This window comes from Ambystoma mexicanum, chromosome 11 (assembly GCF_040938575.1).
Source record: "Ambystoma mexicanum isolate Mex_15411 chromosome 11, UKY_AmexF1_1, whole genome shotgun sequence".
Lineage (NCBI taxonomy): Eukaryota > Metazoa > Chordata > Amphibia > Caudata > Ambystomatidae > Ambystoma > Ambystoma mexicanum.
This window is the reverse complement of record NC_090934.1, coordinates 137,157,013-137,178,820: the sequence shown is the minus strand read 5'-3', so window position 1 is coordinate 137,178,820 and position 21,808 is coordinate 137,157,013. Positions and strand designations below refer to the sequence as shown.

At 47.9% G+C, this 21,808-nt stretch overlaps 1 protein-coding gene across 5 annotated transcripts in view; it reads left to right on the top strand.

Annotated features, from left to right (window-relative positions):
* The window catches only part of INPP5B (inositol polyphosphate-5-phosphatase B), a 1,358,813-nt gene that overhangs the window by 512,887 nt on the left and 824,118 nt on the right, over positions 1-21,808 (top strand). The window lies entirely within an intron of this gene.

Below are 21,808 nucleotides of genomic sequence, written 5' to 3'. Positions count from 1 at the left end.
TGCTGGGGGTGTCAATGGACGGCTCGACCGGTCCTTGGCATGCAAAAAAAAGTGAATTGTATGAAAGTGGACTTAAGTCTGAAATTATGCCAACAGGGCCTTTAATGTTGTACACACGTTACCTTGATTCCCTTCGTTGTACACGCGTTACCTTGATTCCCCTCGCACATCCCCCTCCCCGTTGACTCATTTCTTATGTGATACTATGGATTCACTCTTTTTTTCCCCTGAGATTCCTGTCATCCCTATGCTCAATAGATAGTGTATGTGTATATGTTTAGTTGTAATGCCATATTCCGTAGGAGAGCTACACCTGTCAGTTGGCAACCCTTCCACACTCCCACCAGAGTACATGTTTCATCTTTGAATGGTATACGAGTGCGTATGTAGCACTCTGATGTTAGGTCTTCCCTGCCATGGTTTTTGCTTTTGTGTTTAATGAAGTGAGGTGTGTTGCATCCTGAATGATTGCATGTTTGAGTGACACCGGGTAATGTCATGAATGGGATGATGGGTGAAACCCAGGGCATGTCCGCGGTATGTCAGTGTTCTATGTGTGTCCGTTTATCCTGAGAGCAAAAGGACGTCCGGTATGCGATGTCTTCATACTGTATCTAAATCCTAATGATGAGACCTGCTTTCTGTAACATGAATAACGAGTTTGTAACGCTGCTTGGCACATATTGGAAGAACTAGTACCATACTTAAAACAGGCACTGTGTAAATAAAGGTGGCATCAAATGGAAAAGCTCACAATATGAGGTTTACTTTTAAGATTGAGTAAAGCACTGGCCCATCATTCTCCATCCCACAAGCTCCAGGATGGTACAGTACGTTTGGTGACATTAAGTGGTATCTGTGTGTATTTTTTCTGACCCATGGTGCAGCACTTCTAAGAGTGGCCAGTAAGGAAACAGGGAGGAAGGGTGGTTGGGCATCTGAGAACTGGGTGAAGTGGGAGTACCACATATGTGGCACAGAATCAAGTTTTTTCTCTTCCCACCTCATTTTTCATCTCTTGGGAATTCCCAGATCCTAGGATCGCAGAAGCTCACCACCATCTATATAAACTCTGATCTCTCGATCTCCATTGTAGGCAGGTAGTGGGCTTGGTGTGTGAAGGTTATCAGAGATGAATTACACATTACACTGCAGCCTGGTGAGGTTGTGGCAGTGCAAGCAGGTCTCCTCTGATGGGTTGAGGGGTATAAGAGAAGTTTGGGCTGTTATGTCCATATGTTCGGGAACATGAGGGTACAGTTGGCTTCTAGAAGGGACGGTCTTTTACCCGCGTGGAATTGGTTGCTGGCCGTACATTACCTTGTGACCAATCTTCATGTTTTTGAGGGTCTTCCCGTGCCCTGAATGTGTCCTGGGCGGAGTGCGCCGAGGCCATTATTGAGCTCTAGTTATGGTTCAAAAAGAAATCCTTACGGTTTGGGAATCCCTCCTATGAAGATTGGTTGACAAGCATGTCTCTGCTGTCTGCCAGAGAAAAGAGTTCTGACCTGAAGTGGGGAAGAGGGACTTAGCTGAGATATGAGACAATATGGGCCGTGTAGAATGACCTTCTCATACGTGTTAACTTGCTAACCTTTTCCCCTCTTTTTTCTTACTTTCTTATTGTTTTCCACCCTCCCTCACAGTCAGTTTGGTGTCTACCCGTTTGTTTCCTGTTTTGCTAGTCAGTGTTGGTGTCACTCTTAATTGGTGCTTTGTTCTTTCATGTTCATTTTGTTTTCTTTGATACCTGTCCCGGCTACCCCTTGAATCCCCAGTCCTTATAAACATCTTTGTTATTCATCCTTTTAGAGTTTATTGGCTGTCCTTTGGTGTGTGCACAGTTCAGTATGGGTCAACATACAATATACCCGGCTCAGGCCAACGTCACGGCATTGTCAGACCCTCTTCTTAGAGCAGGAGCTTTGGCTGCTCCCTCCCCCCCTTTTGCACCCCAGCGACAATTTCGCATTTAGCCTGTGCCTACCTGTGTTTGCTTCATTTGAACTGCCCTTTTGCACCCTAGCTACAATTTCGCATTTAGCCTGTGCCTACCTGTGTTTGCTTCATTTGAACTGCCCTTTTGCACCCTAGCGACAATTTCGATTTTAGCCTGTGCCTACCTGTGTTTGCTTCATTTGAACTGCCCTTTTGCACCCTAGCTACAACTTCGCATTTATCCTGTGCCTACCTGTGTTTGCTTCATTTGAACTGCCCTTTTGCACCCTAGCTACAATTTCGCATTTAGCCTGTGCCTACCTGTGTTTGCTTCATCTGAACTGCCCTTTTGCACCCTAGCTATAATCTCGAATTTAGCCTGTGCCATCTGTAGCTGTATTACTGAAACTGCCCTTTCTGCACTATAACAGCAACTTCAATCTGTAACCTCGGCTGTGCTTTAATTGAAATTGCCCGTCTCTGCACCACACCAGCTAGCTCAAATCTTGCCCCTGCCTATCTTACTGCGCCAACAACCAAACTACCCACGCTCTCCTCAATTCCAATTATGATCCATTGGCTCATACTCACCATGTTCCCTTTCTGTATCTTAAACAATAACACTCCATGTAGCAATAACAGCTACATACCATACAACAATGGACTAGCCAAACTAGGCTGCCCTAGGCACCACCCCATCCCCTGCCCCACACCCTTCCTCCCCTCCCTTCCACCCTTCTCACACCCCCCCCACCAACAACTCTTCGCTAAAAGTAAGGCCACACCAGCCAACATCCTACCTAACAGTACCAACTCAACAAATGCCAACCATATTGCCTCCAACCTTCTCCTTCCCAACCTATTAGATCACTGCCCCACAACCTACCCCACCCTCCAAGACCGCAATAATAGACTTGGCGATAGACTCCCCACCACATCTAGCAAACTGCCTACCAAACCTATGACTAAGACCTCAACTACTAAGGATAGCGCCATGACCACTAACGCAACTTCTCTAAAAGGTGCACTACTCAATGTTAGATCTCTAGTAGCCCACCCCACCGAAATTGCTGACATTATCCTCTCAGGAGACCTCGACTTCCTTGCCACTACAGAAACTTGGTTACATGAAGCAGCAGGACCCCACCTCACTCTGGCCCTCCCCGACAACTACTCTATCCTCAGAGCAGACCGACCTAATGCTCGCGGAGGAGGTGTAGCTATCATTTTCAAATCCTCACTCGACTTCAGACACATCACCTCCCCCCGCTAAAGTCCTGCGAGCACCTCACCTACAAAGTACAAACCACCCCCAAGAGTACCATTACTGTGCAACTAATATATAGACCCCCAGGCCCCACAGGATCCTTTGAGGAAGACATTACCACTCTCATAGCAGAGAACACCAAACCCCACTCCCAAAATATCATTCTAGGAGACTTCAATTTAGGATTTAATGACCCTAACGACTCTCCAGCTGCCTCCCTGGCCAACGCCTTATCCGAGCACGACTTCACTCAAGTCGTTACACTACCCACCCACCAGAAAGGTAGAACCATAGATTGGATTGCAGCCCACAACTGTAATATCACCTGCAAAGCCCCACAACCACTCGCATGGACTGACCACTCCCTCATATCATTTGAAATCAACCTAAATAATCCCAACCCCAAACAGAGCCCCTGTGCACCAGCCTGCCTGTCTAGAAACAAGCGCAATATCTCAGCAGAGACCCTCACACCTCTGATCCTCCCCTCGCTAAACACACTGCCTGCCACTGCCGACCTGAACCTTCTAGTCAACACCTACAATGATGCCCTCACCAGCGCCATTGATGCTGTCGCACCACTAAAGGAACGCAAAGGTAAACCCATAGCCCATTTGAACCCTTGGTTCACACCAGAACTCAAATCCATAAGAAAAAAGAAAGCCAAGATGGAAGCCTTATGGAAATCCAACCCCACTGCAGAAAATAAATCTAATCTCAAAACCATCTCCTCCTTCTATAAGAAAGAGATAATCCGCACTAAAAAAGAAACCTACAATACTAGAATAAATAATGCCCAATCGTCGGTTAAAGAACTCTTCACCATCCTGAAGGAACTAGAAAACCCTAACCCTCCTACCGATACCTGCGTGAAGGACAAGCCTTGGTGCACCAGTATCCAAAATGCCCTCGCCAATAAAATTACTGGTCTCCAAAACAAAATTGAGACCAAAAGACAACAACTCGCCAACAGCAATGCCCTCACTCCTAGCGCACCCACCCCGACCCATAACACCTCTGGCTTTACTTTCAAACCGGTTACTATTCCTGAAATCCAAAAAATCATAGCATCCCTCAAACCTTCTAATTGTAAAGGGGACAGCTGCCCCGCCCAGATCATCAAAGATGCTGCACGAGACCTAGCCCCCTTCATCTCCAAACTAATAAACCTTTCATTCTCAACCAATTCTGTACCTAACAACCTGAAACAGTCCTGGGTTCTGCCCCTCTTAAAAAAACAATCTCTCGACCCGGCCATACCCACCAATTACAGACCCATCACTACGGTCCCTTTCCTGCTAAAAATCCTCGACAGAGTCGCCTACCTGCAAATCCAAGATTACCTGGAGACCAATCAACTGTTAGGCCTGCGTCAATCTGGCTTTCGTCCTCAACACGGAACAGAAACAGCCCTCGTTGACCTCAAAAGCCAGATTGATGGCATCAAGGACAACAACAAAGCAGCCATCCTACTCCTCCTAGACCTCTCAGCAGCCTTTGACCTGGTTGACCACAAAATACTCTGTAACCACCTCTCATCTGCTGCCCACTTCTCACACTCTGCTGTCACTTGGATACAATCTTTCCTAGCCAACAGAACCATGAGGGTTTTTTCATCTTTGGCTGCAGCAGACCCCATCCCCATCACATGCGGTGTCCCACAAGGGTCCTGCATCTCCCCTACCCTCTACAATATCTTTACTAAACCCCTCTTTGACAAATTGGACCATCTGGGTGTCACCTACACTAACTACGCGGATGACACCCAGATACTCCTCACCATCACTGGCAACTACAACACTGACGCCACCAGGATCAACGAAATCTTCGCCATCATTCAGGCATGGATGGCCATACACGGCCTCTGCCTGAATGATGAGAAGACCGAGCTCCTCTTGGTCGGCTCCCCCAATAACCTACAGAAACTCAGCCCTGACTACTCCAAATTCATCATAGATGGCAACATCATTCCAGTTGTAAATCATGTGAAAATCCTAGGCTTCTACCTAGACGCCAATACCAACCTCTCCAAACAAGTTAATATGACCGCCTCAGCTACCGCCTACACGGGGAAATTAATTAGGGCTTGTAGACCCTTTCTATCTACAAACAGCTGCCTCATTCTGGCGAGGGCCCTCATACAATCTAAGCTCGATTATTGCAACAGCCTCTACCTTGGTGCCAACCAAGCTATAATCAAGAAACTTCAGATCCTCCAGAATAATGCGCTGAGAGCAGCTCTAAATATTCCCAGGAGAGAGCACATCTCCCACATAAGATTATCCTGTAAATGGTTATCTATCCAACAAAAAATCGACCTGAAAACCCTCTGCCTCACCTATAAAGCCCTAAATCACCTTGCCCCCCAGTACCTCACCAACAAACTCTCCCTCAAGCCTAACACAAGACTCACCAGATCATCCAATACTCTCTGCCTCACCGTGCCCAGATTCTCCGCCAAAAGAGCGGGGGGCTCAAGCTTTAGTGTCCTTGCCCCTCAACTCTGGAACACCTTGCCACTGAGTATTAAAATGACCAAATCCTTCCAACTGTTCAGAAGATTAGTCATTAGCTGGCTTCTAGAGAAGGAAATCCTCAGATAAATTAAGCTCAGTCCCAATTGCATTTACTGTACATACCTTGAATAGATTGTCTTAGATCTGTACCAACTGTATATATTGTACATACCTTGAAATGTTCCTACTTCCTGCCTGTACACTCTATATTTGGCATCTTAACGCCACAATTGTATAACTGATTATTTACTGTAATTATGTAACCTATCCTTAAGCGCCCATTTACCCCTGGGTCTGGAGCGCTATACTAAATAAAACAAACAAACACTATCCGCCTTTCTGATCCTCCTCTTCAACCTGTATTTGGGGTCTGTGTAGTTGTCAACTTTTTTTTGCATATTTGTATGCCTGTAAATTTAAAGAAAAGAAATGTGTATATATATTTTGTTTCTTCTTGCATACAACAGACAAAAATCATACTAATTTGAGTAGTTTTGCACATTCGCTAAACGTGCACCCAAGCAGCTTGGTTGTTTGCCAAGGGCACAGATATGTGTGCCAAAACTACACTTGGAATTTTACTTCCTGAAAAATCATTTGACTCCAATTAGGGAGCAGAATCTGATTAGAGCCCTGCTTGTACCCCTACATAGGAAGTGAAATTACAGGGCACATAATAAAGTGTATAGTTTTGCCCACCTTTCTGCACCACAGCCTAGATACAATTAAACAAGAGCCTTACTGAAGAAAATCACAAATGTATGCCTTTTAAGTTAATAGCATCAATTTATCACAGATACAACTGATTGAGTGCCTTCTTCTGTAACTATGGATCCCTCTTCTGTAATTCCTTGTGATCAGTTAAATAAGATGCAGGGAGCTGCTAGAGACGATACACACAGAACACATGGTTATATTGAAAAGCCCTCAGCCGCGGAGCATAGAAAGAAAAAGAAGGCGCTGTTGTCAGGACGGTACTAGAATTTCCTATCCTTTAGCAATTAAGCAACACATTTCCTTCAGTGTACTGCCGAAACGTCTGCCTTGGTTTTTGAAATGTGCTGCTTTGTTCATCACCCACAAGGAGTGATGACCTGTGCTCTTCCACCCATAACCTTCCCCGGCCCCTGTGCTAGCCTCCATAACTAGTTGATAGAGCACTGTAAAAAAGTGAGGGATTATAGCAGTAAACATTCACTGGGATATTTGCAGGCCACACAATACTTTGCAAGAAAGGCATATTTAATGCCTCAAAATATTATGTGCATTTTAAGAATGTCATGACTCTGCATTAAACAATTCTTCTGCAGTGCATACTAGATTGTTTGAAACATACCCCACCCTTATTTCATTGTGTAGGATTACATAAGTGCTCAGTGAAATCGTTTTTTACATAGAAGTGATTTACCATATAATGTGTGAAGGTCTATGCCCAAAGGAACTCTGAACACTTGGAAACGATGCAGATTGTGTGAAAAGCCATCCCCTGTCTGAATATCTGGTGCCTTGATACTATATACGAGTAATCAGAGGCATAGTCCATATCCCTTGTAGTAAATGATATTGCAATGTTGCTCTACACTTATAGGGTAATGTTAGTAATGCTAAAATAGGAGACGCTGAGCATCACATTTGTCTTCTTAAAATCTTATATATGGGGCAAATTAATATTTGAGTTTTATAATGCGATAATTTACAGGGTGGCGCTTCAAAGCACTTGCGTGACATATGTAAAGAAGGGGAAATATGGGATGAGGTTACACATCCAAGTAGCCTGCTTAGTTACAGTCAGTATCCGATATTTGAGCTGGTATTTCGATTATATAGTGTGGGTGACACTTTTGGTAAGGCGCCATGAGTAACAGAAATGGTGGTGCATGACCGTTATTCATGTCACAACAAACATCAAACAAGTGGATGTAGGTACAAGTCTGCTAACCTTTCGCAGAGCCAAGAGAGAAAGATTCAAGGTTGTCAGGTTGTATCTTAATGTGTTCTGGGGCCAAAGTTACAGTCATAAGGTAGTAAATGTCCTAAATCAGCCTTTTACAACTTATGGCGAACTCTGGCGTTTTTTAAATAAATAATAAAGAAAGTAGTTGGTCTAGGAATTTTGTTGTGAAAGCAGCAGCACTTAGGTTCTTTTTCTGAGGCTGATCAGACATTGATACAGGTTATAGAAGTCAAAGTAAGAACTGAATTGTGAGGTCGCTAATTGTTCATAAGTATTTCTGCTTATTTATAAAGTAAGCAATTCGTTTTTTCAAAGAATTAGACAAGACTCCTTGTTTTAGTTTTCAAAAGACATTTTTGCTGTTTATTCTGTGTTCTCAAAGTACACCCTCTACACCTGTTTCACTGTCAATAATCTGTTTGACAGATCTTCAGGAGGGATTTGTTTGTACACAATATCAGATTTTTGCAATTGTATGCAGCCTTTAAAGTCTTGACAGAGTAACTGTTGTTGGGTTGTGTTCCTATTTTCTTACCCCATTGGTTAGCTATTTTACGATTTCTAGCATTGATTCGCTGATTTTGGGATCTTTACTAGTGCTTCGTTGATTTTGTGGCGTGGGTATTTTGTAGATATTCGCTGGGATCGGCGTGATAACCGGCGTCTTCCCAGCCAAGAATTTTAGAGTCATAAGGTAAAGTGTGGTAGAGTCAGGTTTAGGAGTCATGGGTGGGCAGGGAACATTATTTGGTTAATGTGTGCAGGCATATCTTGGTTAGATTCTTCTGTTCATGGTGCCAGTTTTTCATATTCGTTTTAAACCTCTTGTGTTTGTATTTTGCTGTTAGGGATTTTAGATGTTTACGGTCACCCTTGCATAGTAGTGTAATACAAATTAGCAGAATATCAAGACTAGTTGCTTAATTTAAAAGCGACAATTTCAGGTAATTTCTGTGGCATGTGCCTTATTAAATCTTTTTGAATAGGTGAGAATTGTCTGTGTGCGCTGCTAAAAATCTTCTGAGCGGCACCCGGTACGAAGTTGGGCAAGCGCACATGAGCACAGATTAGAGGGAACATTGCCCCCAGCTAACGATCCCCAATAGTCTCTCACTTCAGGCCAAAATCATCTACGAATGTCGCTGTCCCATCTGTAAGGGGAAGACGACTGGCTTACTATGATTGGTCCTCAATCCGGAGAACTCCCCGAACTTGACCACCTCACGCATCACAGGAGACAAGTTAGCTACTGGGTTGCCAAGAAGAGGGTCACATTGTCCACATATAGAGAGATGATTAACCTTTGAGGCCTCAACTGTAGCCCCCGCTGAATGTGCCTCTCCCCCAAGACTGCCGCCAATGACTCCATTACTGTAGCAAACAGGAGCGGAGACAGCGGGCAACCTTGCCGCATCCCACGCCCAATGTTGAAGATCTCCGCTGCCTCACCACAATCATTGCCGTCGGATCAGCATACAAAAGGGACACCAAGGAGACAAAGCAGGGCTCCAAGACCAAGTTTCTGCAGAACCGCCACTAGGTAAGGCCCTTGGGCAGAGTAGAAACACCTTTTCGGCATCCAAAGCACTGCAACCACCTATGCTGCCGGCAACAGAGCTGCCAGAACCCAAATAAAAAACGCTGCAAGCCGCAGGTGGTATTCCTGCCAGGCACAAACATGGCATGGTCTGCCAACACAAGCCCGGGCATCAGAGGAAGAAGTTTATTAGCCAGCACTTTGGCGAAAATCTTATTGTCCACATTAATAAAGGAGATCAGTCAGTAGCAGGCTCACTCCTCAGCCGGCTTTCCTTTCATATGCAATTGACCAATATTAGCCTCCTACAACGAAAAGGGAAGAATCTCCAAGTGAAGGGATTCAGCATATACCTGCAACAGTATAGGGGCCACGATGGAGGCATATGTCTTATAAAATTCCCCCGGAAGGCCGTACGGGCCGGGGGACTTGGACCTTGGGAGCTTCTTAATAGCCACTAAGATCCCTTCCAAATATAGCTTACGATTGAGGGCCTCCCGGAGCAGAGAATTTACCCAATACAACTCCACATCCTCCAGATAGTGCTGTAAACTTGCAGTGTCCTGCGAATAGCTGGAGGCATAGAGGCGCCCAAAGAATGCACAGAACGCTGCAGCAATTCCTCCTCAGCACTAAGGTCTCCCCTGGTGGTCTCTAAAGCACTCTGCCTACGGAGGCTTCCTATCCGCTGCCAACAACCGGGCCAGCAAGGCCTGGGCTTCTGCCCCTCCCCATATTGCCAACGGAGTGGCCCCGACTAAGGAACTTAATCTCCTGATCAGAGTTTTCCCTAAATCCATCATGTTCTTGACGCAGCTCAGCCAAAACCTTAGGGTCTGCTGTGGACGCATATGCGCCTTTCAGGCGCGTCGCCCCCGACTCCAATTCACCCTTAATCAACCTGACAATCCAATTTTTCTTGGGCATGCAGACACCCTAACATAGCTGTAGAGCAGCAGGTGGAGGCCTTTCCTCTGGTCCCCGCCCCCTTACAATTGTACCATTGGAGTATCAGACGAAGAGCTACAGTTTTGAACCCATGCACAAGTTTATGCGACATGGCCATACAGCGCTGATTGTATGAGAGATGATATGCACTCAAACAGCCATTCAGAAGATACCCTCATGTTGAGACATGGGAAGGATGCTACCTGGAAGAGTGCCCACTAACAAGATGTCAGGATGCGATTATGAGTAATTAGGATGAACTCTAAACAAAGTCTGAAGATGACCGAATTATGTCATGAAGGAAATGTAGGAACCTATGCTGAAAAGATATGAAAATACTTAAAATGGACGATGTAACTGAAGCACAAAGAGACACGTGAACCTAATGACAAAGTAATTGTGAATGTAAGAAGATTAAATAACGTGCTGTCCATTAACTGTAAATATACTGTAACGCAAGGTAGAAAAGATACATAGAAGCTTGCTAAAAAGAGGTATATGTACAACGTTTAGGACGACTATTGGAAGAAAATGGACGACGGCATGTGTTAAGAATCAACCCTGTTACCTCAAAATACGAGTTTAGGATTGCAAATTGAAGAACTGGTGAAGAAGCTGTTTTTGCGTGCAGAATAAGGGAGTACCTTGGCTGACGATCAAGAAGGCTATTTCGAGAGATGGGTGCAAGGCACAAAGGTCGAAAGAACGGACCACGTTTGTAAGACATATTTCTGATAAGATTAGGAGAGACCAAGGATATTTGCAAGTGCCAAGTACTGAACAATCAAGAGGGCAAAAGCCTATGTGAGGTGGAGTGAGCAAGTCTCTGAAGGCCAGAGAGGGAAATGGCATCCTGTTTAATAAAATCAAATAGTCTTAAATAAGAGGCTGAGATGGGTCAAATCGTAGTCTCCAAACATGTGACTCAGAAGTCGAAAACGAGGGCTATTAAAACCCAGAAGGAGATAGATTCTATAAGTAGACATGTGCACCCTGAGGCCCATGCGCATGCGGCGCTTTACAAAAATGTAAATAAATTAATTAATAAATAATCCAATCCCTCCCACTAATCTTTTTTGTAAAATTCCACGTAGGATGACATCATAGATGACGAATGAAAAAGTATATAAACTCTGTAACACAAGAGGAAATGTGATTATGCATGCATCGATTTTGATAGCTGTACAATTCCCTGCTTTCTTTCATTGAGATTAAAGCAGTATTTTACTATCTTCCTTGGGTCTCTCCGGTTATTTGGTCTAAGATGTTTATTGGTAAATCGATCTAGTGCATTGAGGACGCTTCAAAGTCCTACAGCACAAAGCACTTAGAGCACTCCCACAACACCCCTTGCGACGGGACAGCGCTGTTATGCGTGATGTGACAATTTCACTCTGCAGTCCCTGACAAAAAACCACATCACTCTGTGCGGCAGGCTTAAAGCAGCAGTCATAGGCCCTCCTGACAATCTAGGGCAACCAACGAAGAGTCTGATAGGATTCTGGCTTAAATCTGACAGTTGCCCCATGCAACACCGTCCATCCCAACCCCCCACCCTCCCGCGAGACCTGTGAACCAAGGAGTAGAAGGTGTAATCCTGAGCATCCCTGTGTTGCCTCTGCCCAATATCCACCAGGTTATATGTCACACATATCTCTTATACTTGTTTACTTGGTTTGGAAGGAGGACCCTACCCTGACCAAGCCCAGACTAGGTTGGATCCAAAACCGTGTTTAGGTCCCAGCCCCACACTATAGTGGCCCCTGGATGCCCTGCCAGCTGGACCATCACCCAGTCAAAGGAATTGGCACGATCCACGTTCTGCCCATAGGTATTAGCCACTGCAGCCTCCACACCTTCCAAGACGCAATAAACCTTCATCATCCCTGGCCACTGAGATCAGCTGGAACTAGGCGCTCTTATTGATCAAGATAGCCACTCCCCTCACATATGAAGAATATGAGGAGATGTACCTATGGCATCCCCAATAAGATCCCCAACTCGATTCGAGGAAGTGGTGAGATGAGTCTTCTGGATGAAGGCCATCGCCATCTGGTGCCTGTGTGACTACTGATCCACCCTCCTAACCTTGGTTCCCTCTATCCCCCCCGGCCCCACGCCCGGGATGTTCCAAGTGGCTACCCTAAAAGCCATTCCGTTTGATCAGTGCCACCCATGGGTCGTGCTTCCCCCATCCAACCAGACATTGCCTCAACCGCGCAGAGCTGTGAGCCTGCGATCCACGGCTTAAGAACTTGGACTCCACAAACACAATCCCCCACCCCCGCCTGTTAGGCAGAAACCTGTGCAGTTCCCTTAGGGGCCACTGCAAAAAGTTTAAGACTACAGGAGTAAGCAGTAAACCCAATTGGTAGCAGTCTGCACCACCCAGATTTACCTGGTAGCTGTGGCTGAGGAGTCAGACGTCTCTCAAGAAGAGTTAGGCAGTATATAGAGTATTCACAATAGGGCTAAAAATCCAGTAGCACAAGCAAACACCGACGACCAGAGCTTTGGTATAAAAAGTATATAATTATTTATTTAAAAACACACTTGTAAAAAATACACTGGCACTAATATGTCAAGCAAGTTCAAACAGTCACTATAAGTATATACACCTCCCTAGTTAATTATTCGACAAGTCTAGGTTAAGACACCACTTATTTAGCAAAACAGAGGTGAGCGCGTAACCGTAGATGGCACTCCAATAATTTGTTTAAAAAGGGAGAGAAAAGGCAGAATAGGAAAATAACACAGTACCAACACTTTTAAGAAACCACAGCAAGTCCAGAAAGGCAGGGTCTACTGTAGAGCAAAAAGTTAATAGGCCAGGCCCACTCTTGGAGAGAGCAAGGCGGAATGTGCCCAAGATGACACAGTGGAAATGCACTCAGTCTTTGCAGGAAAGTCAAAAGAGGTTGGATCAGTTCAGAAAGGTAAAGTTGGCAGGTCCGAGGTCACCCCAGGATAGAGAGTCAAGGATTTACGGGACACCTTGGACAATCGGTTGCAAGGGAGACCAGACGGTACACAGTACCTGAAATGGTGAGAAAGCTCCAGCGGGGGCAGTTGTTCCTGGCAGTGGGTGCAAGTCGGGGCTTCGTCCAGGGGATGAGATGATCTTGACGTGGAGGAAAGCTGGAGGTCGTTGCACTGCCAGGGAAGAAACCAGCCGCAGAGTTTTTCCGATTAAAAGGTACGAGCCTTTTATTCGCGGTAGTGGTGAAGCGTGGCTATCTGGCCGCCGGGGTGCTTGGCACGGGCGATTCAACCACGAGACGATCCAGGAAGGCGAAAAAGGCGAACTGGTTGGTCCCACCAGCTCAAAGGGAAGAAGACTCTCCTGGAAGAAGATCTCCTCTGTCGTCGGGGAAGTGGTGAGTTTCGTACAGCTGGGCTCCACCGGTGGTGTCGTCGTTGTAGATGGCTCAGCTTCTCCCCTCTTCGGATTCTTTAGGTCCTGTGGCGACTTCTGAAGTTCCAGTCCCCAAAGCCCTGCTTTTATGCAGAAAAAACCCCATTCAACAGCCTAGCTGTCACTCAAACATGCTAAGTGGTAGCCGGGCGGCTCACCACTGGGCCAATCACACAAGAGTGCGACTTGAGTTGCCAAGGCAACTCAGTCCAGGGTGCTTAATCCACCTCCCACACATCCTGTTGACCCCAGACAGAGTGGCACCATTTGGAGGGCTTCTGCGGAGAAGCCCGCCAAAAAAGTGGAACAAAGGGCTCGACTTGGTTTAGAGTTTCAGAGGCGAACTCAAACGCCATTTTAAAATGTAGTCCTGGCAAAAAGACCCAACCGGGGAATAAATATTAACATTGCACCAAAAAGTGGTGCGTTTAAAATAAATGGGAAAATAGCATAGGAAATATTCTGGTGGAATATTTTGCGTGGTATCCACTGTCGCCAGCCAGAAACTCGACAAGGGGGGACTGGACAGTGCCCCCTTGGAAAACAGACCCAGGGGCAATCGAATTACCCATACCAGTACTTCCACAATATGATGGTTTGTACTGGTTCTGTTCACAATTTGAGACTAGTAAACCCAATGGTGACTTTACATGCCCTGGGAGACAGTAGTCAGTCCCAGGGTATGGAGTTTATGTTTGGGGGTCACTATGACACCCCTGTGTTACTGCACTGAGGGTGCTGTCTAACACACATACCAAATACACATGAAGCCCTATGGAGTGAAAGACCCCATAGCCCATAAAACACATTCACAGTCAAAGGACATTCTCAAATCATGCCTAAGAGTGGGAGAAAAAGAGTCTCACTCTTAGCAGGAGAAAAAAATAAACCCCAAAAATCCAGCAAAGCTGCTGGGGGACTCACTAGGTTTGGGAAATTAGCCTTAACAGAGAATTCTCCCTAACACCGTCCCACCAACAACCCAACCCCCCGCCGCCTCTCTTGTCCCCACAGGCAACCCCCAACCCACCCGAAAAGTCCACCCCCGCGCTTCCCCAGCATACCAACCAAAAGCAATGCTGTGCTTAGGGTGCCAGTGCCCATCCAGGAACGTGTAGTCTCAGCTACCCTAGAGTTGCAAATAACACAATTCCCAGGCGGCCCAGTCCACCAGATAACTTAATCCCACGACCTCTGGGCAATCCGCAAGTGTCCATGCCTGCTCCTCCTCCCCCCTCTGACCCTCCACATCCATGTCTAGGCTTCAGGGGACCTCTTGGCCCTCCCGTCTTTGATTTCTGGCCCCATTCCGGGGTCTCAGATGATTGGGCCAGTGCAGTCTTCCGATACCGCCCAGGAAGGAGCTTGTTGACTCTGGGGACACAAAAAAACAGTCTCTTCCCCTCAGATTGGATTCGTAACTTTGCGGGGAACAGAATGGAGTACTGAATGTTGTTGTCCCTAAGTCGACGCTTAACCCCCACGAAGGACCTCCTTGATGCCTGCACTGCCGCTGAGATGTTCGGGAAGACCTGAAATGTATTGCCATCATACTGAAGCTCCCCCCTCTGTCTCACCAGGCTAAGGATTGTGTCACAGTCCCTGTAAGTCAATAGGCAAGCTATAATTGGACACAGGAGGGTCCTAGACACAGGCCGCACCGGCAAGATATGGTGCACCCTCACACCTCTCAACCATAAACAAGGAGGAAAGCTCTCTCGCGCCAAATACTGTCTTGCATAGGGACTCAACAAACTCCTCCATCTTGGTCTGCCCCTGGTGTTCCCGGTGCACAAACAGTCTATTATTTCTGCAGGTCCGACCCTCCAGGTCCTCGTTCTTAGCAGACACTGCCTTGAGCTGTACGCCACAGAGCCGACACCCTGGTCATGAGCGACACTGAGCCGTCCTCAAGCCCGGACACTCTGTGCTCTACCTCGTCCAAGCGGTCCCCAGCCGATGCTGCAACATGTCTACTTTTGAGGAAAGCAAGCCCAGCTTCGAATCCAGGCCACTAATGCCGACCTTGAGATCTAAAAGAATCTCCCCGATATCAATCTCGGTCTCATGGGCCGCCGCTCCCTCGCCTGAGCATGGACACAGCATCCTGGAAGATGGGCCACCTCAAAGGTGAGCTTCATCTGCTGCTTGTCTGTTTTTCACCGTTGTGGCTCCCAAAAACCACCAGGGGGTGCAGAAGCTCGGTCGCCTGAACCGGCGCCTCCTCAACCCAGGCTGTATAAGACGAATTTAAAACTATATACAGCAATTAATCATCCATCTTACCTCTGTTCCTGGTCCTTGAGCCCGGGGGCTCTTCCGGCAGTGATTTCTTCCAGAATCGGACTCTTTCGCCCAGTCCGGGCTTGGCTCCTCAGTGCGGCCTCCGCAGTACCAGCTGCGGGGACAACCCGCCAGACATCTTCGTGCCCGTGCCTCCAGTGGCTACGCCGTGAGGCGCTGCATCTTGCCCCGGGCCCTCTCTGCTGCACCGCCGCCCACCTCCATTCAATCGTGTGCTCCTCCTCTGCAGTTCCTGGCTTGGCCACTCAGTCTCGCCTCTTCAACCTCAATCCTCCTGTCTGCAGCGGTGCCGGCACGTTCTTCGCCTTGGACAGGGACTCCGTCCGTACTGCGGCGGGTGCTGTCGTCTTCCTCAGGCCTGAATCCCAACATTCAGCAGCTGTCCTGATTCGGATCCGCTGTTGAGCCACCGCCAGCCTGATTGCTTGGTCCTCAGCGGTTCCCGCTCGGCCCCCACTGTGGCCTCCTCAGCCTCAGTCCCCGGAACCAACGCGTGCTAGCCCGCCCTTCACCTTGGACTGGAGCTTGGTGCTCCCGGCGTTTTGTGGTGAGTGCAGTACATCTTGCCCAGACTGTGGCTCCTGCTTGCTGCGGCAGGTCTTGCCGCCTCTTCCTCTCAGCCCAGTCGGATTTCTGCGGTGAGCCACCACCAAATTCTCCTCAAAGGCCCCATATCAGATAATCCCAGCTGGACCCCTGCGCAGCGTCTCCCGGGTCAGCTCCGACGCGGGCATCCCGGTCCTCAGAGCCTCCTGTGACTCCCCAGACTTTGGCATCACAGCCCGCCCTTCTTCACGACTGTGCGATCTGTGGGCCCCTCATCGGCAGAATCCCAACTCGGCCCCTATCACAGCCTCTTCCTACGCAGTTCCTGCGCTGCACTGCAGACTTCAGTACCCCTCGGAGCCTCTCCCTGCGCTGTTCCTGCGCTAGCACTCTGGACTTTAGTGCCCATCGGATCCTCATCTACTGTCCCCCGACCCTCAGACTCTCAGCCCGCCGCCCTCCATCCCCGAGCCACGGCGTCCTTTCCACTACGAGCCCTAGGTAGCCCCTCACCTGCTGACCCCTCCAGCCTTCCTCCTCAACTAGCTCTCCAACTTCTGTGTCCTTGCCCACCTTCCTCTTCACACCAGGGCGTCCTTGCTGCTGAGGCCCTCTCTGCTACCGGGTCCCTGAACCTCAAGGTCTCTGCCCGCCTCCTCTACCGACAGGTCCACTCCGCAGTGTGCCCCCTCAGCTGATCCCAACTCGGCCCCAGTGTGGCCCCCAGACCTCTTTACCTACCAGCCCCTCATCTACCAGCTCAGCGCCCAATCTCTGCTGCCCAACTCATCTGCCCAACTCATCTGCCAGCTCTGAGTGCTCCTCCTCAGCTGACCCCAATTTGACCCCCCTCTTACCCTCCAGACCTCTTACCTACCAGCCCCTCATCTGCCAGCTCTCTGGTCCTCACAGAACTGCCCACACGCAAGTCCATTCCGCAGAGTGACCCACCTCTGCTGCCACCACTGAGTGCCCCACTTCAGCTAACCCAACTCTACCTACCTCCCAGTGCGGCCTTCAGACCTCTTAACTACCAGCCCTCATCTTCCAGCTCTCTGGTCCTCACTGTTCTTCCCGCCTTCCTATCCCGTGCCCCCTCTATCTACCTTCCCTCCTCTGCTACCTGCTCTCCTAACCACCTCTTTATCCCTCTCCTTCCTCTCACCCCCCTCGTTTATGCGTTTGGCCATATCCCCTCCCCCCCGTCCTCTTTCCCCTTCCCCTCCCCCTCCTCCCCCTCTCTGCCTCCCCTGTCCTCTCCTCCTCTCCTACTCTACTTCTCCCGCCTCCTCATGTCCATTCCCCTCTTTAATCCCCCCCAATTCTTCCTTTACAACGCCTACCCTCTCTCACGCCCTAACCTTCTCTACCCCACCACTGTCCACCCCTCCTCTCTCATCAACATTGCTCTCTGGAACGCTAGATCCCTCTGCAATAAGACTGCAGCAGTTCTTGACATATTCCTCTGTCTCAACCTTCATTTCCTCTGCCTTACTGAAACCTGGATACCTCCTCACAACACTACAGTCCCTGCTTCCCTAACCACCTCTTCATCCTCCTTCTCTCATATCTCTCGTGCTACTGGTCGTGGCGGAGGTATTGGCCTCCTCTTCAACCCGAAATACCTTTCCTCTCCCTCCTCTCCTTCTTTCCCCTCTTTCGAGTTTCTTTACAAATCCTTCTCCTCTCCTCACCCCATCTCCTTTCCAATCATATATCGCCCACCTGTCCCTCTCTCTACCTTCTATGATGACCTCAATCACCTCCTTTCTCTCATCTCTCCCTCCCCCTCTCCTCTTACTGTTCTCAGCGACTTGAATCTTCACTTCCCTTCTCCCCCTCACTCCTCTCCCCTTTCATCCATCCTCGACTCCTACCTTCTTTCCCCTCTTCCTTCCTCTCCTACTCACTCCTCTGGCTCCACTCTTGACCTTATCTTTGACCCTTCCTACCCCTCTTCTACTGTCTCTACACTTCCTCTCTATCTCTCCGATCATGCTTTACTCTCCTTCTCCCTTACCCCCTTCCTTCTTCTCCTAAGCCTTCCCCTTCTATTTTCTCGCGTCGTGACCTTCATAACTTTGATCCCTCCCTCTTTCTTGAAACTTGCTCTTCTTCTCTCCCCTCTCTCCATGACTTCTCTTCACTATCGGCCAATGATGCACTTTCTACTCTCTCCTCTTCTATCTCCTCCTCTCTTGATCTACTCCACCCCCTTTCCTTCTTCCGTCCAACCCGGAAACCCTCTCAACCATGGCTCTCCCCTCAACTGTAACGCTCACCTGATTCCCACGGAGGCGCCGGTCTTGGCAGGGTGGTAACTGTATCTCGAAAAGTGAAGTGCAGGACTCGATTGGCTTCCGGGGCTGGGCCTCTTCGCACTGTGTGTCTAACTCGAAGAGTAAGATGTCTGCAGGTGAAAGAATATGGGGTTAATGACCTGGGATAGTCGGGTGTCTCTCTCTCTCTTCCCCTCTCACTTTTCCGTGGAGCCCCAAGGTCAACGTGCTCACCTTAGATAGGTGAATGCTGGACTCTCCATCTGCGTCTGGTGCAGGGTGCCGTTACCAGTTCCTTCACTGGGTTGAAACGTAGGCCTCTTGACTTTAGAGGATTGCTAACCGTCGTTAACTGCACGAACGGTGAGTTTCCGGGCACCTTTTATGTCCTTTCAGTCTTTAGGTGCGTGGGCACGTAAGTATGGAATAGGGCTCTGTATAATGTTCTTTCTAATGGTACCTTTTGTCTTGCAGGGCTCTTGGCGGAAGATGGTGGTTTGAAGAGAGCCGGAGTTTGAGCCAGCGCATAGGAATGAAGCGCTTGGAAGTGCGTAAGTAAGTGCCTGTTGCCTGCTTTCGAAATGCACTCTAACTGTCTCTTTTCTTTTGCAGCTATGAGTTTGGATGCTGAAGAGACGCTGGAAAACGCCGGAGTATTTGCAGGCGCCTAATTGTGGAGGGCGCTGTTATATAGTGACTGTCTGTGTTGATCTGCCATATGTGAGTGTGTGATGTCATATGGAATGTTGCTGTGTGAATGATGGAATGTTCTTCTGAGGGTTCCATACTGAGGCAGGCAGTTAGAGCTTCCCTGCCTGGGTGATGGGGCCAGTGCTACAATACTTCATACTCCTGTATTTACTTCCATGTAACTGTAACTGAAGTGTCTTGAATAAACCTAATATATAACCTAAGTTAAGCCTGCAAGTCACTTCGCAACATTGGCGACGAGTTGGTCTACATAGAAGAACCTGTGCACGAAAAGAAGGAGCTGAAGTTGAAGGAGCCTGCTGCGGGGGGTGCAGTAGACAGGAGGACACAGCGGAGTTCAGCACTGCCCCCCACATTACAAGTAAGAGACCCATCACCCAGGGTTCAGGCGGGGGAAGAGCAAGGAAGCCCCACTTCTTCAGGCATCAACAAAAGTGGGAGGACCCATGGGGTTAAAGTAAGAAGCAGTAAGAAGATGAAGTAACCCCAGGTAGAAACAAGCCAAGCCTGTTATAGTGGGAGAGTCTGGTTGAGAGGTCCCACTCATACTCCAGAACTGCTGTAGTTGTAACAAAAGGAAGCAGCTAAGTGAAATGGACTTGTGGAGAAAAAGGGGCGAGGTAATGGGACATTGAGTATCAATAGGGGAGCAAGTGGACACCCTCTGTCCAGATGGGGCTCAAACACCAGGAGTAAAAGCAATGAGGAGCCCATAGCACTAGAAGTGCGTAGTCCCCTTACAAATTAAGCAGAGAAAACGGGAGGTCGGGAGGTCCTGAGGGAGCAAGAAGTGACCGTTTTGCTCAGAAATGTTTTATTACACGCTGTGCACATGGAGATGATGATCGGTGTTGTAAGTAACAGTAACCAGTCTCACCGTGCGTGTGTGGCAGTTGGTGACGGAGAGATCTGTTAGGTGTCGCCCTTGGAAAAGAAATGATGACGTCACTGAAGGCCCTGGGGTGTTGGCGAAGAAAAGGAACGCAAGTGTAGCGTTCGAAGGAATGACTGTTCAAGGATGTTGTCTGAGGCGTAATGATGAAACTCAGCACAGATGAAACTCAGCGCATGCGTGATGATTTGTTGGCTAAGGATGACCCGATGCATTGCAGAGTTAGAGAAAAGAACCCGCACATTTGGATGTATCACGTGGCAGCGCTGCGTTGCAGTCCTCGGAAGACGTCGGATACGAACAGTGTCACGGGAGAAGAAACCAATGACAGCCCTTTGGGAGCAGCAACGCATTAGCTGCAGCAAGAAGTACAAAGCAAGATGTGCGATTAAATGAGTGCAGTGGAGCTACTGTGAACTGTAGTGACGCGGCACGCTATTCTTCTACGTAGCGTTTGCTTTTGGTGACAGTAATACATGGATCAAAAATTGATCAGCATTTTAGAGTTAATCGGTTATGCACAGAGCGAGGAGTCATAAAGTTGTACAGCAGGAGCGGCGGCGACTTGGAGCTCATGTCATGAGGCAATGGTGTGAAGGTCCACTGGAAGGTTTGATTCGAGCACACCAAAGAAGTTAAGATAGGACATCACGAAGCTGCATGATATGTATCCTTTTTATTAAGTGAAGTGCTGTGATATTACAGTGCGTTAGATATAACTTGTAGAGGCATTTGCAGGTAAAGCTAAGGCTTACTATGGACATTTCAGCATAGTATTTTGATGTGAAATTCAGATCGAAATTTGTGTGTAAGGAGTGATGGGTTTGCAGCTGCCTGTGTTGTTATAAAAAGGTGTATCTCTGTAAAACTGTGATAATATAACCTTTTTGAGGATTTTCAGGCATGTTAGTTGCTTTACAGCAATATGGACTTTTAGGTATGTTGTGGTCCTACTTAGGGTCATAAGATGGCCATGGACTTGTAGGACTACACAAGTCAGATTAGGGTCATAACCTGGCCATGGACTTTTAGGACAAAGATGTTGAAACGTATGTTGTTCTACAGTTTTGAGTTGCATTTACATTATACTACAGTCATAACAATGCATTTAAAAGTTGTGTAATACAAAATGTTTTGTGCCTGAGTTAAGGTTGACTGTGTAATGGATGCACAAAGAAGGGCATGAAGGTAATGAGGCAGGTTGTCACTCAGAGGTAGCGCCTTTGGTGTGAGTGACGCTGTGGTTATAATGAGAGGTAGCGCCTCTGTTGTGTTTGTGTCACAATTGGTATTAGCATGAGGTAGCGCCTCTGATGGTAGTGACATTGTAGTAGTACTTAGAGGTAGCGCCTCTGGTATGTGGGTCACGATTGAGAGAGGTAGCGCCTCTGGTGAGTGTGGCTCAATAGGTATTTGAGGGAGGTAGCGCCTCCGGTTAATGTGGCAAAATTGGTACTGAAGTGAGGTAGCGCCTCTGATGTGCGTGTCAGTAGGGTGTTTG